The sequence below is a fragment of the Arvicanthis niloticus genome, chromosome 5 (genome assembly GCF_011762505.2).
Source record: "Arvicanthis niloticus isolate mArvNil1 chromosome 5, mArvNil1.pat.X, whole genome shotgun sequence".
Taxonomy (NCBI): domain Eukaryota; kingdom Metazoa; phylum Chordata; class Mammalia; order Rodentia; family Muridae; genus Arvicanthis; species Arvicanthis niloticus.
The window spans coordinates 7,441,460-7,460,464 of NC_047662.1; the positions used below are offsets into that span (position 1 = coordinate 7,441,460).

Consider the following 19,005-nt stretch of genomic DNA (forward strand, 5'->3'; position numbering starts at 1 on the left):
TTTTTTTTCTTTCTTTTTTTTCTTCTTCTTCTTCTTTTTTTTTTTTCCACTTTTCGTTAAAGTCACATTCCGGCAGCAATTTTATGCTGTCAAAATGTTCTCAACAAGGGGAGATTTGACTGGCTTCTTCAGGAGCCAGTAACAGGAAGCGTGCGTGCAGCCTCTTTCTTCCTTCCTTTCTTCCTTTCCTTTCTTTCTTAATTTTGCTTAGGATTTGGGGCAAAAAAAGAAAGAGGCAGGAAAAAGACACCGCTGAACAAGTCACCCGTACATCTTGAAGGTGGCTCTGCTTCCAAGGCCAGGGTCCAGTTTCATGGCTGCATGAAGCTCACAGGCCAGGAAGAGCTGCACCGTTGAGGTGTTGCGGGTCCCTCCTGCTCTCCCTTGGGCAGGGGCACCACAGAAGCTGATCTGCAATGATTCTCTGTATATCACTGCTGGGCACAGCTTCCATAGGCTCAGGGCTCGCTGGCCATGCCTAGCATGAACATACAGTGCCTTCTGTCAAGGACAAGGGGTGTACCAGAGTGGGGGAAGGGTGTGGAATGTGTGGCTTGTGCAGGTGGAGAGGCACAGCAGCCTGAGCTACCCCTTAGGGCTATCTTCACCTATCATTCTGGAATCCATCTCCTCTAAGATCAGCAGATCTTTTCCAGAGTCTCCTCAAAAGGCGGCCCCTGGCCACACAGCCTTCCAGTGGGTGGCGTTTGTTTGTTTGTTTGTTTGGGTTGGGTTTTTTTGTTTTGTTTTTTGGTTTTTTTTTTCTTTTTAGTTTTCCAAGACAAGGTTCCTCTGTGTAGCCCTGGCTGTCCTGGACCTCACTCTGTAGACCAGGCTGGCTTTGAACTGAGAGATCTGCCTGCCTCCGTTTCCCTAGTACTGGGATTGAAGGCGTGCACCCCCACACCCCCGACTCTAGTGCCTTCTAACCTTTGGTATAAATGGTCTCCGTCAGAACAACCACCTACTAGCTCTTGTAGTCCCCAGACTACAGTTTGGCCCCATGCGTAGACTGAGTGGGCTATGTCAGTCACTTCAGAAGCACAGCAATCCATCTCTCTGTTTCTCTGAACAGTCCTTTTGGAGGCCAAATTGCTCCTGGAGCCCTGACCACCCTGGCATGCATATTTGTCAAGCTCCTCCATGGTTCAGAGCCTTTCCTTCCTGGGTGAAGTTAAGCCACCACAGATCTCTGAAAACTACAAAGTGTTCTGACCTCCCCTGAGAGGGAGTCAGGGGCCTGTGGACAAGGTATCAGTTCCTAAGTCACAACAACCAGAGTGTGCCCTCACTTGGAGGCTATGGTGAATGCTGACTTCTCACCTTCTGGGAAATCTTCCCACTCCCCCAGCTCCAGCTGTGACGCCCTACATGAGATCACACACCCCTCCTCTCAATGCCCCTAAATCTGAAGCAGCACCAATCCTGCAGTCATCAACCAGAAGAGTTAGACTCACAGAGGTGAGCCACTTGCCAGGAGTCTCACCATCAATCAAATGACAATGAGTCCTGCAATGCCAGAACCAGCCAGAAGGCAAAGACCAGGCCTTGCTCTGCCTGGCTCAGTTAAGAACCCAAGCCAGGTGGTGGTGGTGCACGCCTTTAATCCCAGCACTCGGGAGGCAGAGACAGGTAAATCTCTGTGAGTTCAAGGCTGGCCTGGTCTACAGAGCTCAATCCAGAACAGCCAAAGAAACCCTGTCTCAAACAAACAAACAAAGGAACAAACAAACAAGCAAACAACTTTAAGCTGGTCCCTTTCCAGCCATCTGTACACCCAGAGCCACACACAGCTCTACATCCATATAATGGGAGAGAAAAAAAAAATCACAGCTCAGCCATGGTACCTTCTGGCTCCATCTGTTCACCTCTGCAGAGCAGATGGGAGTAAAGATAGGGTGGGGGCAGGTCTCCCTGGGCCAGGGCAGCAATGCAACTGCCTCCCTGGGGCCACATTGCTCATAGAGGGGGAACCTGAAGGCTGTAAGCCAGGAACACTGCTAAGAAAGGGAAGAGGGGGAGGGGAGGAGGGCGAGGGGGAAAGGGAGGAAGAGAAGTGGGAGGAAGGGGAGAGGAGGGGCAGGAGAAGTGGGAAGAGGGGGAGGGGAAGGGAAGAGGGGATGTGGGAGTGGGAAGAGAAGGGGAGGAAGAAGAGAGGAGGGGGAGCAGGCAGGGGAGGAGGGGGAGAGGAGGTAGAAGCAGGAGAAGGGTCTACAGACAGGAGGTCAAGGAAGAGAAATTGAAAAGCCGTGAACGTGCTTAATAAAAATCAGAAAAATACCTACATTGGGCTTTTCTGGCTAATAAGAATAAAGTTCCATCCCAGGAAAGCATTTGAAGAAGAAGGCAGAGAGAGCTAAATCAAAGCATTGGACCTACTAGAGCTGGGTTGGAAGGGACAGGTGGCACACACCAAATGCCTGGGACACCCTCCCCACCCCCGACATAGGTTCTGGGTCGGAGCTGGAACCTAGGGTACAGAGGATACCAGACTGTGTGCCGGCTTTCTCCAGTATGTATGAAAAGACAGGAGTGGAGAGTAGGCTGGCATGACAGGGCCCGTCTAGTAGAGCTCAAGCCGGGGAGAAAAAAAGATTTAGATATTTACGGGAAATACATTTGTTGGTGCCAAACCTTTGGTTTTATTGTCAGGGAAAAAAAAAAAAAAAAAAAAAAAAAACCTAACCACCGAAACTTGCCCTCAACTGAGAATTCACATGGAGGGAAGTGATTTCCCCACCAAACCAGTTTTATTGTATATAAATATCTAATTATTCCTACCAGAACCTGGAATGCCAGACATTTTGCAGTTTTTATAACAGGTGTAGGAGTCTTTACAAACGACTTTATATATTTTATATATATATTTTATAGCTATATATTAACAACTCTGATTTAAATTTCATCTGAAATTATATTTTGCTTACTAGGCAGTTTTTTTTCCCTCCCCAAACCCAGAAGAGGTTAGAATGTTCTGGTACTGTTTGTATGTACCCTCTTTGGGGTGGAGATTTATCTTCTGAGAAACAATGTACCAAAACACAGAAGGCACAGGAATAAGGATCCCCCTCATTGGCCTGCAGTGCCATCTGTGGCAGTGCCCCCTAACACCCTTTATAACCACAAGGCCCACGGCTCTGAGTCACTACTTCATCTGGGACACAAACGCCACATTCCAAATAGACAAACAAAAGTACTGAGTTTTCAAACAGAGAGCCCATGCTTACACTTCACAGGACTACACAACACCTGGGTCAGCTTTTCACAAAGCCAGGATCAGGGATGAGGGTGGAGAGCCACAGCTGGGCAGAACAGGACAGGAGAGCAGGAGGGGAGAAGGGGACAGGGGAAGTTGGCTTGCAGGAAACTATGTAGCTTAAGCTGTCTCCTGCAGACCCCTCTTCATCTAGAATTAATGCACTAAAGTTCTTTTGTTTTTCCTCTAAGCCGTTGTAAAGAGAGTGAATTCTCCACCTGGACACCAGGTTCAAGGCCATACCTGGTCCCAACTCCAGAGAGAGGGTGGGCAGCTTGCTCCAGGCTGTCCTGAGCCAGGTGATGTCCCCAGCCCAGGCCTGATCTCACAAACACCTCTTGTGATACTCTCCCAACATGTAGAGAATAGAATTGAAGCTCTTATCTTCGTGGATGTACATCAAAAAGGCTGAGTAAAGCTGTGGAGAAGTGGGTGAATCCTGGCTAGACCGAGGTGGCCAGTGTGGCTGAGGTGGCCGAGGCAGAGAACTGTGTGGTCTTAGGCATCTCAGGAAGCCTGGATGAGGAGCTGAGAAAGCACCCAGTAAGTGCCCCGGAGGCCAAAGTCCCCAAACAGGACACCCTGAAGCTCCAGGAGCTCACTGACCCCTCAGGGCAGAGGGACAGTAAGAGCCTGGTATAAACCAGAGGATCCCAAGGAGCATGAGGAGCAGTCAGGGTCAAGAGAAACCATTCCTTGAAGCAGAAGGCCCAAGTGAGCCATGTGACTTTGACTGATATTTAGGGAGACTCTGGCCAGGGGCTGCCTGTCCCCATAGACAGTAAGAAGAAAAAAAAACAAAACAAAAAAACCCAAAACTGCACATCCAAATGGCCGGCTCAGGCTTATTGATTCAGAGAAAGGGCTCCAGGTTAAGGAGAGCCTGGAGCTTCACCGGAGCCACTCCAAAGAATGCCCACAATCCTCCACTTGGAGACCCGAGCTCAGGGGGATGGGCCGGGGCCGGGGGAGCTGAGAACAAACAGCAGCCACAGGAAGAGAGTTGAGCACTTCAATTATTCATATGCCAGATGGATTCTTTTCCTGCCTTTTTTCTATAAAAATGAGGAGGGGGGGAGCAGGTCTCCAACAGTCTCTGAAATGGGGGGAGAAGGGGTAGGGGACACTAAAAGAGAAGCCAAGTCCCCTCTACTCCCCTCCTGAGCCCCCGAGAGCCCCCCAGCACCCTCCACCCCGGCAGCAGGGCAGGAGGGACCCAGTGTTGTCTGTGGCAGGGGCCAGAGTTGCCCTTTAGGTTCCCACAAGCAGAGAGCAAAAAGCAAGGGAAATTGCTGAGGAAGGGGAGGGTGAGTGAGAGAGGAGCTGAGAGCTTAGGGTGGAGGGGGGAGAGGCAGGCAGAAGAGGGTTCTGACCTTCTGTGAAGGATATAAAAAATCCAGCCGCCTCAGGGGACACCCAACTATCTAGCATATTGCTGTTAAAATGTCTGCAAAATTTAATACACTTGGCATACCATCTAATCAGTCCTTGGAAACTCAGGCACTCTTGTCCTCCACGATTCCAACTGCTCAGCCCTTATACCTGGGGGCTCCCGCTCCCACACTGTCCCCGAAATAAGACAAAGTTGTTCCCAGCACATAAAAACAGCTGCTCTCGCTTTTAGAGCGAATTCCATCCTTATACATGCCCAAGGTTCGGAATTTAGAAGGAAGTGTGTGTGTGTGTGTGTGTGTGTGTGTGTGTGTGTGTGGAGAGAGAGAGAGAGAGAGAGAGAGAGAGAGAGAGAGAGAGAGAGAGAGAGAGAGAGAATGGGTATCAGGCATATCAGAGAGAGTCAAGGTATGGTCTTGGCCCAGGTCTCTGGTACCTAGGTTTCTTGACTATGGACAGTATGGACAGGTATGTGGTAACAATCTCTGGTACCTAGGTTTCTTAGACTATGGACAGGTATGTGGTGACAAGAGAACTTGTTCTCACTCTGTTCACAGAAGCCAACAAGAGCCATCTATCCTGACAGCTCTTATTTAAACAGCTGCCAGGCACACAGCAGAGCCATATCATCCTGGGTGGTGTGTAACCCTATCCACTGCCTGCCTCCCCTGCACCCTAGTACAGAACGTATCAGACTCAGGCCCAGGCTCAGCCCCAGGCTCCATTCATCCATCTACCCACTCACCTACCCATCACTATAATATTCCACAGATACTTCGACTCTCCAAAGCAATCGAAGAAATTTCTAGATCTATTCAAAGAATAAGTTGCCTTAACTTCTATGCAGCAATCAGAGCCTGCTGTGACCTGGTTGTTTTTGGCAGGTCACCGTTTGCTTTGGCTTAACAGAAAGGAACCTCACACAACTGATTGCCGGGACTAGGGTATTAACTCCCCAAAGCTGTACCCTCCACCCCAAGAAAACAGTTCTTTTCAGTCCTCTTGTCCATTTCTGATTTCCTCATCTCTGAATGATCTAAAACCTCAGGACCTGGGTTTGGATCCCCAGGCTCTGTCTCCTCAAAGCAAGTGACATCAAAAAAGCCACTAATTATCTCTGGCTGGAGGGCTTGGCTATGAAGTGGAGTGACTGCACCTGCTCATACAATGGCTACGCAAATTAAGGCGGAAAAAGGTAAAAAAAAAAAAAAAAAAAAAGCTTTGGGAACTTGACCACACGTGCTCCTGTTAGAACTCGAGGTGTGTCAGCAAAGAGGAGGAATGAGCTGGATAGTACCGGGGTTGGTGATGGTGGCTCCCTCCCAACTGGTGGAGTTGTGGCAAGACATCTGCTTACACAGAGCAGAGGAGCCTCGGGCATGCCCACCCCTGCCCCGCTCACAAATGAAGAAACTGGGACAGAGTCAACAGATGACCTACCTGTTGTCACAAAGCTCCCTTAAGGCAGAGCAAAGCTGAGGACATACTGTTCCCACTGTCCAGGGCTCTGCCTTGGCCAAGGGACATGAGATGGGGACAGTGACAAGGAGGGAGGAACTGGAAAGGGACAATGGGGAAGGTGTCGTGAGCCTCTGTCTCACCCACTCCCACTCCCACACACTCCCACACACAGTCACATACACACTCATACACACTCACACAGTCACACACACACAGACATACAATCACATACACTCACACTCAGACACATATACAAACACACACATACTCACACAGACACACACACTCATACTCAAACACAGACACACACACTCACACACTTACACAGACACCACTCACACACACTCACACACAGACACACACAGAGACACACATAGACACACACTCATATACAGACACACACAGAGACACACTCTCACACACACAGACACATACACTCACACACAGACAGACAGACAGACAGACAGACACACACACACACACACACACACACACACACACGAGTGAAATTAAAGTGAGAACTTAGCCAGTAAGGAAAATCTTATCCCGGTTCCATCGAAACTTATTTTAGGGCAGAAGGTAATTGCCAAGGCTTCAAATAAAAAGCCAACCACAGGCTGTAAACAGCTCCAAGTCTTTAATTAGACCCCAAGGAGGGGGAAAAAAAAAGCTGCAAAAAGAAACTGAAAGTAAGAGAAGCTTCTAGAAGAGAAGACCACAGGACCCCTCCTGCTTTCCCCAGCCCAAACACCTTCTGTGGCAGCTGACATTGGGAAAGTGTGCACCACAAACCAGATGCCGGTGCCCATGGCTGGAAGCAGATACGGAGGAGCCAAATTGTCTGTTGCTGGACACCTTAGGTCTCCGGGGAGAGCTAGAAACTTCTACCACCCTTGCATGTTACAGAATGAGAAAAAGTTTTGGAGCGGTCTTGCTGGCCTGCGTATTAACTCCACGGGCCTCACTTTTTAGCCACGGACCTGTTCATCCATAGCACTGTCTGTCATTCTGGAGGTCACTCTCTTCCTGGCTATCATGACAGTTCTTTCTTTTGAGTCTCATATTTTGGGTGGCTCTGGGGCCACATAGACAAACCAGGTAACTGCCTGCTTTCTCCTGTATGATCCATCCCAGGCAGATACAAATGCTCAACCATCCTGATGAGGGGCCTGGTGGGGAGGCCAAGTGATAGGCTATGCCATTTCACTGAAGCAGGGCAGCCTCACATCAGACATCCCTACTCCCAAGTCCCCGCCCAGACCCCATCCTTGGAGAACACATCGAGTGGGACTGAGAAGAAAGACGCTGCCCTTGGGAAGGCAGTGGGCTGCAAAACGAGGAGGGACGTGGTTGCTCTCATCTCTCCTATAAATTGATGTAACTCAGGTGAGCCAGTGCCATGGATGGGGCTCTCAAATGGGCTAGTCTAGTACCTGCTGAACTGTGGCAGAAGCCAGAGCCCAGTCCTGGGTGTTGCAGAGTTGGGGATGGTGCAATGGGCCGAGAGAGAGAGAGAGAGAGAGAGAGAGAGAGAGAGAGAGAGAGAGAGAGAGAGAGAGAGAGAGTCAGAGACAACTAAGGAGGAGGTCCCCCTGGAGTCAGGGCAATAGCCATCCCTTGTTCAGTATCTTGTGAGTGTGAAGGCCTACCTCTGGTGTTTTAGAGAACACATCCTTGCAGCTAAGCAACAACTGTGCCCATTTCACAGAGGAGGGCAATAGAGTTCAGGTGTGGAGAAGGGGCAGCCACACATCTACAAAGTGGAGAACTTGTATTACCTCACTGGGCGGCCAGTCCTAAAGCCATCTTTCCCTTTAGCCCTCCTGCCCACCAGTGGCCCCTGTCTTTTGGTCCTCTGGTGGTGACTAGAATGCATGCACCTTGCTCCGCTGAAGAGAATGTAAGTGACAATCATGACTTCACTGTGCCACTCACCAAGCCATACTGTGACAGCCAAGACCTACTCAGCCATAACTTAATAGGAGAAATGGGTGAGCCAGGCCTTCCAGCACTCAGGAAGCAGAGGCAGGTGGATCTCTGTGAGTTCAAGGCCAGCCTGGTCGAGTCAGGTCCCTGACAGACAGCATATGTCCCACTTATTTTATTAACAATACTGTTCCGTCCATGTTTACTAGACGGAGGTAAGGATAGGCCTGCTACCCTATCCTCTGGGTGGGACCATGTGGAAGCTTCATTTTCTCCTCCTCTACACTCTTCCTCTTTTCTCTCTACACTCTAAGAAAACCTCATCTCCACTCTAGCCAGATGGGACCAAAACAATCCCAAATAGGCAAACCCTCAGAGAGAACCTTGTTTGGCAGAGGGCTGAGAGGGTCTCAGTGGGGCTCTAATTTCTTTTCTTACTTTCAGCTGATTTTGACAGAGGCTGGAGTTCGGTGAGCAGCAGGGTCTGAGTCTGCCCCTGCCGCTCAGATATGTTAAGAGTGACCCTGCAGCCATGTTTGCTAACATAAACCCCAAACAACCGGAGACCTAGCTGTTCCTCCCTCCAGGAGGGCTCCTGTGGATAGCAGATGGTACTTCAGAGTTGTAGGAGGATGCTTACGAGGCTTCACTAGCCTTCTTGCAGGCATGTTTCCCTACACAGGAGTGTCACATTGATAAAGCAGCAGCGTCCCAAAGGCAGGGAGCTCAAAAAAAAAAAAAACTGCAAAGCTAAGAAAAGACTGAAGCCTCAGCTAAGCAAAGCCCCTGGCATCTCTAAGGTTCAGGAGCCAGGGATGGCCCCCTCCATGACAAGTCTTATCTCTGGGGAGAGTGTACCAAAAGAGGGGGTCCAGAAGCTGTGTGGTACAAGCTCCAGCTGCTGAAGCCAGCTTGCTATCCTGGGCACTCAGGTAGGTTTGTCTTTCTAGTTTGTCATCTTGAGATGGTTTTGAGTAGCCCAGGCTGGCCCAGAACTTACTACGTAGCTGAGAATGACACTGAATTTGAGATCTACTTGCTTCTACCTCTCAAGTGCTGGGACTACAGGTTTGCACCACATAGCCGTTTCCATGCTGCTGGGAACGGAACCCAGAACTTCATGCGCGCTAGGCAAACCACTCTCCCGACTGAGCCATCCCTTACTGGCGAACCATGCTTTTTATTGTCGCTGTAAAATGGAGCTGAGTGGGATGCCTCAGACATGACTGAGGCTACCACACTCGCTCACGGCTCACAGCACGCAGACTACGCTAGCTGGGCTTACATGACTGGGCTGCTTCTTTTTTTTACAGGCTTCACGACTCTAAACACAATATAGGAGACTCTTCTTTCGGACTGGACTTCCGGGAAATGAGCGAAGACTGGTTAGTGGCCTAGAAAGCTACATTTTCTAAACTCTTTATCCCTCGAATCAAAATGAGTGAGGAGGAGGGCAGGGGAGAATTGATTAGAAACTGTGAGGTGCCTGGCCAGTCTCTGTGAACTCCAGTGACCTAGAGCTGGCCCTATGCGCTTCAACATACATGGACCTGAGCGGAACCAGATGGAAGACGGTCACGTGACTGGACCTTCCTGGTCCAGTCTCTCAGAGGATGATCTTTGGGGTGAAGCCTATTTATCTAGGGCAGCAAGGGTTAACACTGGGGCTGGGAGAGGCCAGGCAGCACGGAGCACTCCCTGTTTATTAATAAGCTATTTATCACCAGCTTTGCTTTTAATGCCATTTGGGCTTAATGTCGTTAATGAAATATAAATACCCATGCTAACGATGTCGGTCAGAGGCAGCACGGGCAGCAGACGGCTCAAGAACCAGGGCCAAACCGCTGGGCACGCTGGGGAAGAGGCTGAGAGCTCGGGAAGCGGAAGAGGTTCCCACCAGCTCCAGCTTGGCACCCCCCCCCCAGCCCCTTCTGCTCCCACCACAAGACTCCGAAGCTGGTGGTGGTGCAGGGAAAAGCTGGGAGGAGACTGCCCAGGGGGCCTAGGAGAGGAACCCTTCAAGGGTGAGGGTGGGATGGCGTTAACTCCTGCAGAAAAGAGCCCAGCCCAGAGCGCTCCCACCTCAGGCACTACCCTGCTGGCACCAGGCCCCTTGGCTGCTGGAAGCTGGACTTCCACCAGCTGGCGGCAAGCCCTTCTTACTACACTGAGCTCCCTGACCACGGGGAACAGAGCCAGGGTGACAGAGGTCACAAGAGGGAGCAGTTAGGTCCCACCAAGTTTTCCAATAAAGATTTTCAATCCTGGCACCCAGAATGACATTCTAGGCAGCCCGGCTCTCTGTATGGCCTGCCCTTCCTGAAGCTGGCACGACGGGGCTACTCCAAGACCTTGGGAAAGTGGGTGTTCAGAGGTCTGAAGATGGGTATTTCTGTTCAGTGCTCAGAGGCCTCGGAACATGCAGGTAGCCCTACATAGCAGGCTCTTCTGGGCTTACCTTAGTCTACCCCCCCATACTTAGCCATGTCTGCCCACCTCTTTTGGGCTCAGAATAGAGCCCTCAGCATCCAATACAAATTATCCCTAGGGTCCTCAGGCATACCTCCCTTCAAGAGAAGCCTGAAGCCTGCTCTTAGCTAATAGTTTCTCTAGAGAGAAGTGACTATGGAACATTGCCTCCTGCCCAGGGGTCAAGATGCCCCCAGTGGGACTTACTGTCCACACATCCAAGGATCACCTGGACCCAGATACAGGATGAGAGATTCCACCAAGTAGAACTTGCTTCCAATGTCCTCTCCCTGGACAAAGGCAGTGGAAGTCACAGTGACTCCAGTTCCACTCCAGTCCTCAGACAGCTCCCCAAGGGGTGCCCCCTCTTTCTGATGGAACCCCAGGCTTCCCTTGAGGGGAAGCCTCAGCTCCCAGTCCTTTCCAGGCCAGAATGATGTCAGAGGAAAGACAGGATGCCCAGGGAAACATGAAAGTCTACTCTACACAATGGATACTCTTTCAGTGTAAGTATATCCCAAGTATCTCATGGAATATACTTATGCTAAGAATTATTTGCTGTTTACCCGTACTTCAAATTTCACTAGTCGTCCTATATCTTAATCTGCTAACTCTGGCAATGTAATCCAGCTATTCAGCAGGGGACAGCTGACAGGTGGCGATGCGTTCTGGTGCCTGACAAGATGACAAACGGCAGTGGACGCGTCTGTTCATCTCTGCCCATCTTGGGACAGCGAACTCCCTTGGATAGACTCTTCACCTAACTGTCCCCACCCTTCCTACACTGTCCTGTGCCACTGTTCACCTGTGCTAGGTCCCCTCTGTCCGTATCCCTCAAAGTCACCTCCAGGCCCCCAGGGAGCACAGGGCCCGTTTGCCAAGGCTTGGTGGAGCTCAGTCGGCAGCTAATCCCCTGGGTGTCTCCTGTCAGATTATTAATTAGCTAAAGCTGATCGGTCCTAGAACAACATGCACTTGGGCTCCAGATAAAGCAGGCCAGGGAAGCTAGCTGGTTGGGGGCTACTTAAAGTGACAAGACCCTGTTTGTGAACTTGCTTCCTGGGAGGAGACCCAGGCAGGAGATGGGGGTGGGGGGCAGACAGACACCTGTGTCCTCTCCCAGATGAAAGTGTGCGGTGCATGAGAGGTTCATTAACGAGGGGACCATGAGAGGAAGGGTCCGACAGTTGAGGCTTGCATCTTAATAAAGAGTGGCCGCCTAATCCGGTCATGTCCCTCAGAACCTCTTCAAAGATTCTAATTTCACTTGGGAAATGGAGAATGAAGCAGAATTCTCACTACAGTGCAAACTGTGTAGAATCCCCACCTTCTCCAGGAGCACAGGCCTCCGGACTCTCCTACAGGCAGAGAGGGAACAGGCTCTTGCCTCTAGGATCTAAGTTATTATTCCCTTTGATGGAACGGCTCTTCCCCAGATAGTAATCAGCGCGACTGGCTACCTCACCTCCTTTTTGGCTCCATCTCAGTGACCCTTTCTCCAAAAGCCACACCTAACGTTACACACCAGTGTTCCCTTTAGCCCACGTTGACGCTGTCATCTGTTCGCTTACATCATCACTACTCGTTTCTCTCCACGAGGACAAGAGGACAGGGATTCTTGACCCTTCTGTTCACTTCCTTAAATGAGGGGTCCGAACCATTCAATACGGTTGAATGAATGGCTGCAAATAGGAGAAGAGTGAGCAAAGGTCAGAGGTCAGGACCGAGCCAGGGTCCATCCTGTGGTCTCCTGTAGCACCCACTTCCTCTGACACCCCCCCGCTCCCTACATCCTGCTCCTAGGTACAGTCCACTCATGTGCACTCCTGGTCTTCTGACAGATGCCCTGGAGGACTGACCCCCTTCCCAGCTGGGACCACCTCCCTTCACCCAGTGAGCAGTGTAGGGTGGGCCACTAGTGATGGGGGGGCAACATCAGGGCTTACAGCTGCTGCCAGGGCCCAGCTCGGCTGCTAGCAAACTCCCCGGCTTGGACTGCTTTGACTTGAGTCGGTGAAGCTGAAATATTGAGTCACACGACGGCCCGAAAACTTCATTACCGGTTCTTAACATAGATTACTAAGGGAAAAAAGTTGCTTTTAATTGCTTTTCCTGATTAGCATTTCTGGAGGAGAAAGTCACATGTAAATATATTCCCCTCCTCTCACCTACTTCGGCCATGGGGTTCCCAACACTAAGCTGCAAGGTATGGGTCAGAGGAGACTCCCATTTCGGAGAGGCCAAGGAATGAAACTGAAGAGACGGCTGGGTGAGGACCTCTACTACACCTGCCGGGAGCAAACGGGAAGTGAATTGCGTGCAGGCAGCCATTCGAGGACCTAGAAGATGGGCTGCAAGTGTCTTCCTGGAGCCTCGACTTGATCTCCGCACCTCCATACTTAGGGACTTTCGCCTGTGCCAGGGATATATCTCTGTAGATTCCGGAACTAGATAAAGACAAAGGGTCAGGCAAGTCTGTGATCCTAGTACATGGGAAACCAAGGGAGGAAGATGTCAACTTGGAGGTCAGCCTGGACTGTGTAGAGAGAGCCTATCTATCTCTAGAAGACAGAACACAGCTGGCTGTGGTAGGCACGCCTTTAATCCCAGTCCTCAGGAGGCAGAGGCAGGCGGATCTTCTGTGAGTTCAAGGTCAGTCTGGCCTACATAGCAAGTTCCAGGACAGCCAAAATGCCACCCAGAAAAACCCTGTCTTGAAAAAACAAAAACAAACAAAAAGACATAAAATGGGGCTAGCAAGATAACTCAGGTAAGGGTGAACCTGAAGACCTGAGTTGGAGCCCTGGGACCCACAATTCCTGCAGTCTGTCCTGTGAAGCACCATGTCACAAGACTAGAACTACCCTCCAGGGTCTTTCTAAATAAGGCAGACACTGACAGTCTTCCCTGTTTTCCCTTGGCCCAGTGCTAACTGGGATTCAGGGATTCTCCACGGGGGAAACTGAGGAAGAGGACTGTCAGTGGGTACCTGCATCGTAAGAGCATTCCCATGGATAAGAGAGCAGCAGTTCTTACCCAGAATGGAAACACAAAGACCAGTGACTCTTGCTGAGCCATTTCTTAGTCACACACCCACTCTTCCAAGGGGGTCCCCCAGAGTACCACATCTCCCAGGAGTAGTGAAGACACAGACTACCCTACTTCCCCTCCCAGGTACCTCCCTCTTCCAATCCCACCCTTCCAAATCTGGCACTGCAGTTGTGTGCTCCAGAGCTGCCAGCCTCCCGTCAGATCAAAGCCCCGGAGGATGCCATTAGAACTGTCCAGTCCAGTTAGAAGTGAAGGTCACGGATCTAGTACAGACCATGGAGGCAGAAAGCAGAGAAACCTCCCACTCATGCAGAGACACAGGCTTGTCCACCCAGCTCCACCCTCCCCTAAGGCAAGCAGCCACACCCAAGATAGCCAGCTGATACCCCATCAGAGTCAGACAGAAGCACCTGCTGTGGGCCTGGGATATCCCCACCAGCCCCTACCAGCGTCAGCCTCCTCCTCTGCTCCATTCCTCACTCTCCCACGAGGCTGGGCCTCTAGAGCTTCCCGGAAGGTGAGCTGCTGTGTCACATATTGCTTCCCACTTGAGACAGCCTCCTACGCCCCCTGCAAGATGTCACCAGCATGTCCTTCCTGTCACTCCCCCTGGAGGTCAAGCCTCCTGAGCTTTCCTGGAGGGCTGAGTTGGCTGCACCAGTAAGTACGCATGGGGCCCAGTAGCCCGCAACGGCAGCTTTCCACTCACCCAGCCAGACCTTTGGTTTGCTACTGGGCTCCATGGAAGCATCCAGAGCTGCGCAGAGCCCGACAGGATGTCAAGGATGGCTTCGTCATCAAAGCCAGGAGAACCGTAGCCAATCTAAACCATACAAGTGATGTCAGGATACAGGGAAGGAAAGTCTGCATCAGAGGCCGCAGAAAATGGGAGAGGATGTGAGTTCAAGTCTCCCAGCATGCCTACAATTCATACATTTCTATGTGGAAAGAACATTAGGATCTCTGCCATGGAGCTGGACTGAGGCTAAGCTGGCCCAGTGTAGATGGCCGTCTTAGCTAACCCATCTGTCAGCCCTTAGAGACGTTCATCTGAGGATCTGTGTGGCCAGGAAAAGGGTAGAAGCTCAGCTCTGGTGACATATTTAAAGTCACAGGAAAGGAAACCAGAAGGATGTTCAAGCCCCGCAGGGAACCCATGGTGGAAAGGTCTGAATCGGCTACGTTGAGCAGCCTTAGAGACAGTGGAATTCCTAGCAGCCAGCACCATTCCGAAACAGCATTCTCTCCTAACATACAAGAGGTGGACTCCCTGAGATCTGAGGGACGGAGAAGAGACACAGATGCAAGAGCAGCTCAGCTTGTTCCAGGAATCCAGGGGACCTTTCTTGCTCATCCCGTTCAGTACGCTGGCTAATTCATGCTAGCTCTTCCCTTGAGCACACACAGGCTCTGCTCCCCTCTCAGCCTCCCCACCCTCTCCTCATCCCAGCCATCATCCTCCTGCTCCAGTGTCTGCAGCCACCACTCCCCTGACTCCTGGTGTCTTCTGTGCCTGCTGCACTCCTGTGATGCACTGTCCCCAAGACACCCTCAGCTGTCTTTTAAAGCAAGCCAGGTGACTTTATTTCCCCAGGGGCATCCCTCTGCCTGTCCCCTGGCACACAGAGTGCTGCAGATCTCGGCCCTCCCCTGCCACCCCGGCCACATGATCTGGTCACTGATGTAGTTAGTTTTTCCCACCCGAGGACCTTTAAATCACCTCTGGTCTCTCTCTGCAGTAGTCTCCTGCCTGCTCTTCGGGTTGCTGTCTACCTCAGATCTTTAATCTCTGCCGCCAACTTCTCAGAGTCTGGCTCTGAGCATCTCACCCCACCGTGTCCTGGATCTCATCAACTCATCCTGTTTCTATTTGGCCTAAGGTTTGCCTGGTTTGTTTTACTGAGTGTGGTTGTTGTCACCTCCTCTGTCAGAATCCTATGATAGCAGAGGCTTCTCACTCACGCCATCCTCGGGGGAGTAAACCGAAGACAATACGCCTTCTCTGGATGTTGAATACAACCAGATCTTCTGCAAAACCTTCAGAAACGGGGGATATCTAGACCTGAGCCAGAGCCAGAGCCAGATGAGGTCTCTGGACCTCAGAACATGCAGACTTCTCCCCTGGTACACACCCTGGTGAAGCACCATGCCATAGAGGACCCCAGTCCATGGTCAAGTCCACCGAGAAGGACTGAGTCAGTGAGCAAGGGACCGTGCCTTGACATCCCCTCTCTGAGTCTTCAGAGTTCCCAGGCTTCATCATCAAAGCTGGAGACAGCCGATGCCAGGATGCAGGAGTCCCGCTTTGCCTCTTGGGCCCATATACTCTGCCAGGTTGCTAATCCCAGCGGGCATGGCCCCTGGGAGTCAACGGTGAGTGGAAACTTCAGAAAGGGAAAAATTAATGGGCATGTTTTGCCCAGAGAAAGAAGAAAACAAAAAGCGTATCATGAAGAAAGGTGAAAGCATACATCCTCCCTGTAAAAGGGCTTTACAGGTAGGTACTTGAGCAGCCTGCTGGTGGTGGGCACTGGCACCAGAAAGCCTTGGGATGAGGCATGCAAGGTTCTTGCCTTCCCAATATTCTCATCCTCCCAGGAAGCAGAGACAGGCCAGAAGATCCTAGGAGGGCAACGATGTCCATACAAAGGGCTGGAGAGGTGGCTCAGAAACTAAGAGCAATTGTTGCTCTTGCAAAGGACATGCGGGTTTGATTCCCAGCACCCATGTGGCAGTTCACAACCATTTGCAACTCCAGTCTCAGGGGATCTGACACCCTCTCTGACTTCAGAGGATACACAGTGCACAGACATACAGGCAGGCATGCATATAAAATAAATAAAATAAAAATTAATCTTTTTTTTTAATTAAAAAAAAAATGCAAGATGTTAGCACTAGACCCAAAGGAGTCTTTGGAACAGCAAACTCTCCATGCAGCCTTTCTCAGGCAATAGTCTAAGCAGCCCCAATGCTACTGCAGGACAAGGGTGGGGTGGAGGGTGAGGGGTGAGGTGGGGGGAGGGCGGGAGGGAGGGAGGACAGCGGTAACACCTTGAGTACAGATGAACTGACTCCTTAAGCATGATTATGCTAGATGCCAGGAAGAAGAGTCTTAGGCACTTTAGCAACCAAAGGCTACATTTGTATCTGATTTGCAAGTTCCTGGGCTATGTTCAGGACTTCTGCTAGTCCCCAAGGAACCCCAGCCTGAAATGAAGTAGGGCTTGTAGCTTTGGGGACCTTGCAAACCCTCAATGAACACCAAGGTGCTCAGCTCTCCAGCCTCTTCCCAACTCTAAACTCCAGAGTTACACGCCCAGCTATGATGGCGCACGCCTTTAATCCCAGCAGAGGCAGGCAGATCTCTGTGAGTTCAAGGCCAGCCTGGTCTACAGAGTGAGTTCCAGGACAGCCAGGACTACACATAGAAACCCTGTCTCAAAAGACAAAACAAAAACAGACAGACAGACAGACAGACAGACAGACAGACAGACAGAGTTACAGAGCCAGGCTGCAGAGGGAAAGGAAGGAAGGATCCTCCTCTCCAGATGCCTATGGAGTCAGAGAATACAAATGGAGGAGCCAGGGGTGCTGATTCTAGTTTGGTGCACACAGGATAAGTGGCCTCCAGCCTAGCCCTCCCCAGACAGGCAGTCAATCTTAATCTTCTCTACTCCAGGTTCCATTCTAAGACCATGTTCATCAATTGTGTGAACACTTCTCTGGGCTGGTTCTTTTGAGAATACTGCTAATGACCAACACGCACCAAGAACGGCTGTATTTGATGCTCACAAGTAAACATCTGAGAGTACAATTATAGACGCCCTCTGTGGCTGGCTAAGTGATTTGCCATAGGCAAAGGGCTATTTTCATGCTCTGATCAAGGGTACCCACATCTTCTCCATTAAGGAAGGTCTAGCCTGGGCTGCAGATAGCCCTCACAGGTCATTCCCAGGCTAGCTCCTACCACAAACAAACTCAGGGCAGAGCAACCCAAGAGTCTGCCTGTGTGCATGCCAGCCAGTATGCAGACACAAAGGCCATACCTGCTGTCCCCACAGTAAAATTTAGAATGACCCAACACTTTGATCTTGCAGTAGCATCAGATGGGGTAAGGGCATCACCTGAGATATCTCCCCGCTACTGCACCCTTCAAGGTCACATCACTGGGATCATTGGAAGGACTCTTCAAGGTCCATTGTACCAACCTCTCTCTTTCATGAGTGAAGAAACCAAGACCCAGAGGGGGCAAGAGACAAGTTTGATGGCAAAGCCAAGACTGAAATGCAGGTGTCCGTGTGACCCTTTCCCCATCTATGATATATGAGCTACTGGGGCACAGTCCAGTGAGAGAGGTAAGTCTAAGGACTGAAGTGGCAATGCTTCAACTGGCCAACCCACACTTCCCAGAACACCTTGGGAACCAGGACAGGTACCTTTGCATCCCAAGAGGCCAAGGTCTGAAGTCCATTCCAATGAACACCACTGGGGAGCTGCAGGGTCCCCCGGAGAAGGAGGAGTGGGTGGCTCAGGCAGTTGGAGGGCAGATGAGATGGAGAGGGTCTGCCTTCCGTCAGCAAGGTCTGTGTGCCTGCCAGAGAGGAGAAAGGGCAACAGATTAGGTTTCTGGACTGGCAAGATGGTTTAGCTGATAAAGGCACTTGCTGACAAATCTGATGACTGCATTCAATCCCTGGGACACACATGGTGGAAGGACAGACTCTACTCTCCCAAGCTGTCCTTTGGCCTCCACACTTGCACCGTGGCATATGTGTACAAGGGTGTGCACGTGGGTATATGTGCACATAATTCACACAAAACAATAAATATAATTAAAAGTTTTCAAAGACGATTAGGTTACAGCTGGATCCCACCAAACTACTACACAAGAGGACAATGGGAAAGTCCCAACACCCTGTGTAGTAACCAGCCAGTGAAGCAGGAGATTCTTGGACCCGCCCTGCCAATCAGCAGGTGGCACTGCCTCAGTGCGTGCCATGCCTGACTCTGTAGCCAATGTGCCCTTTGCACAATTATCAGCCACTTGCTATGAGGTGTCATACCTAATAAAAGAATCAAGCGGGGAGAGACCATACTAGGCTGATCAGATGCCACCCTGGGTAACGACAGAGGGATCACACCCAAGCCTGGATACCTGGGGTGAAAGGTCATTCTGAGAATGGATCAGGTCAACACTGGCAACAGATCAGACCCATGCAACAGAAACAACCAATGCTGGCTTCCCAGACCCCTGCCCTTTCCAGGTTTCCGTTGGTGGGCTCCTGGCTGCTCCCAGGACCCCCTGAGCAGCCTCGGAGAAATCTAAAGAATTAACAGATTTATCAGGTGACTCTGTAGCCCCCCAGGATGGTGAATTTGATCTCTTCTCCCCTTCCCTCTCTGCTCCACCTCAGTGCTATTTCATCTCATAGACAGGAAAGAGGGTGCGA

The 19,005-nt window shown here is 50.9% G+C and overlaps 1 protein-coding gene and 1 long non-coding RNA gene across 8 annotated transcripts in view; one reads left to right on the forward strand and one right to left on the reverse strand.

The window, feature by feature from the left end:
- Casz1 (castor zinc finger 1) overlaps positions 1 to 19,005 on the reverse strand; it is a 148,837-nt gene that overhangs the window by 97,191 nt on the left and 32,641 nt on the right. For 5 of the 7 annotated variants that reach the window (XM_034503445.2, XM_034503446.2, XM_076933736.1 and 2 more), the window contains one exon: positions 17,992 to 18,146. The gene's annotated coding sequence lies outside the window, so the exon portion shown is untranslated. Of the gene's footprint in view, positions 1 to 12,075; positions 12,187 to 12,450; positions 12,584 to 12,672; positions 12,793 to 17,991; positions 18,147 to 19,005 lie in introns of all 7 variants that reach the window. The other 2 variants (XM_076933738.1, XM_076933737.1) reach the window with 2 other exon arrangements.
- Positions 14,109 to 18,650, forward strand: LOC143442281 (uncharacterized). The gene is made up of 2 exons (XR_013110316.1): positions 14,109 to 16,052; positions 17,713 to 18,650. It is a non-coding gene; the product is annotated as an uncharacterized LOC143442281 (long non-coding RNA).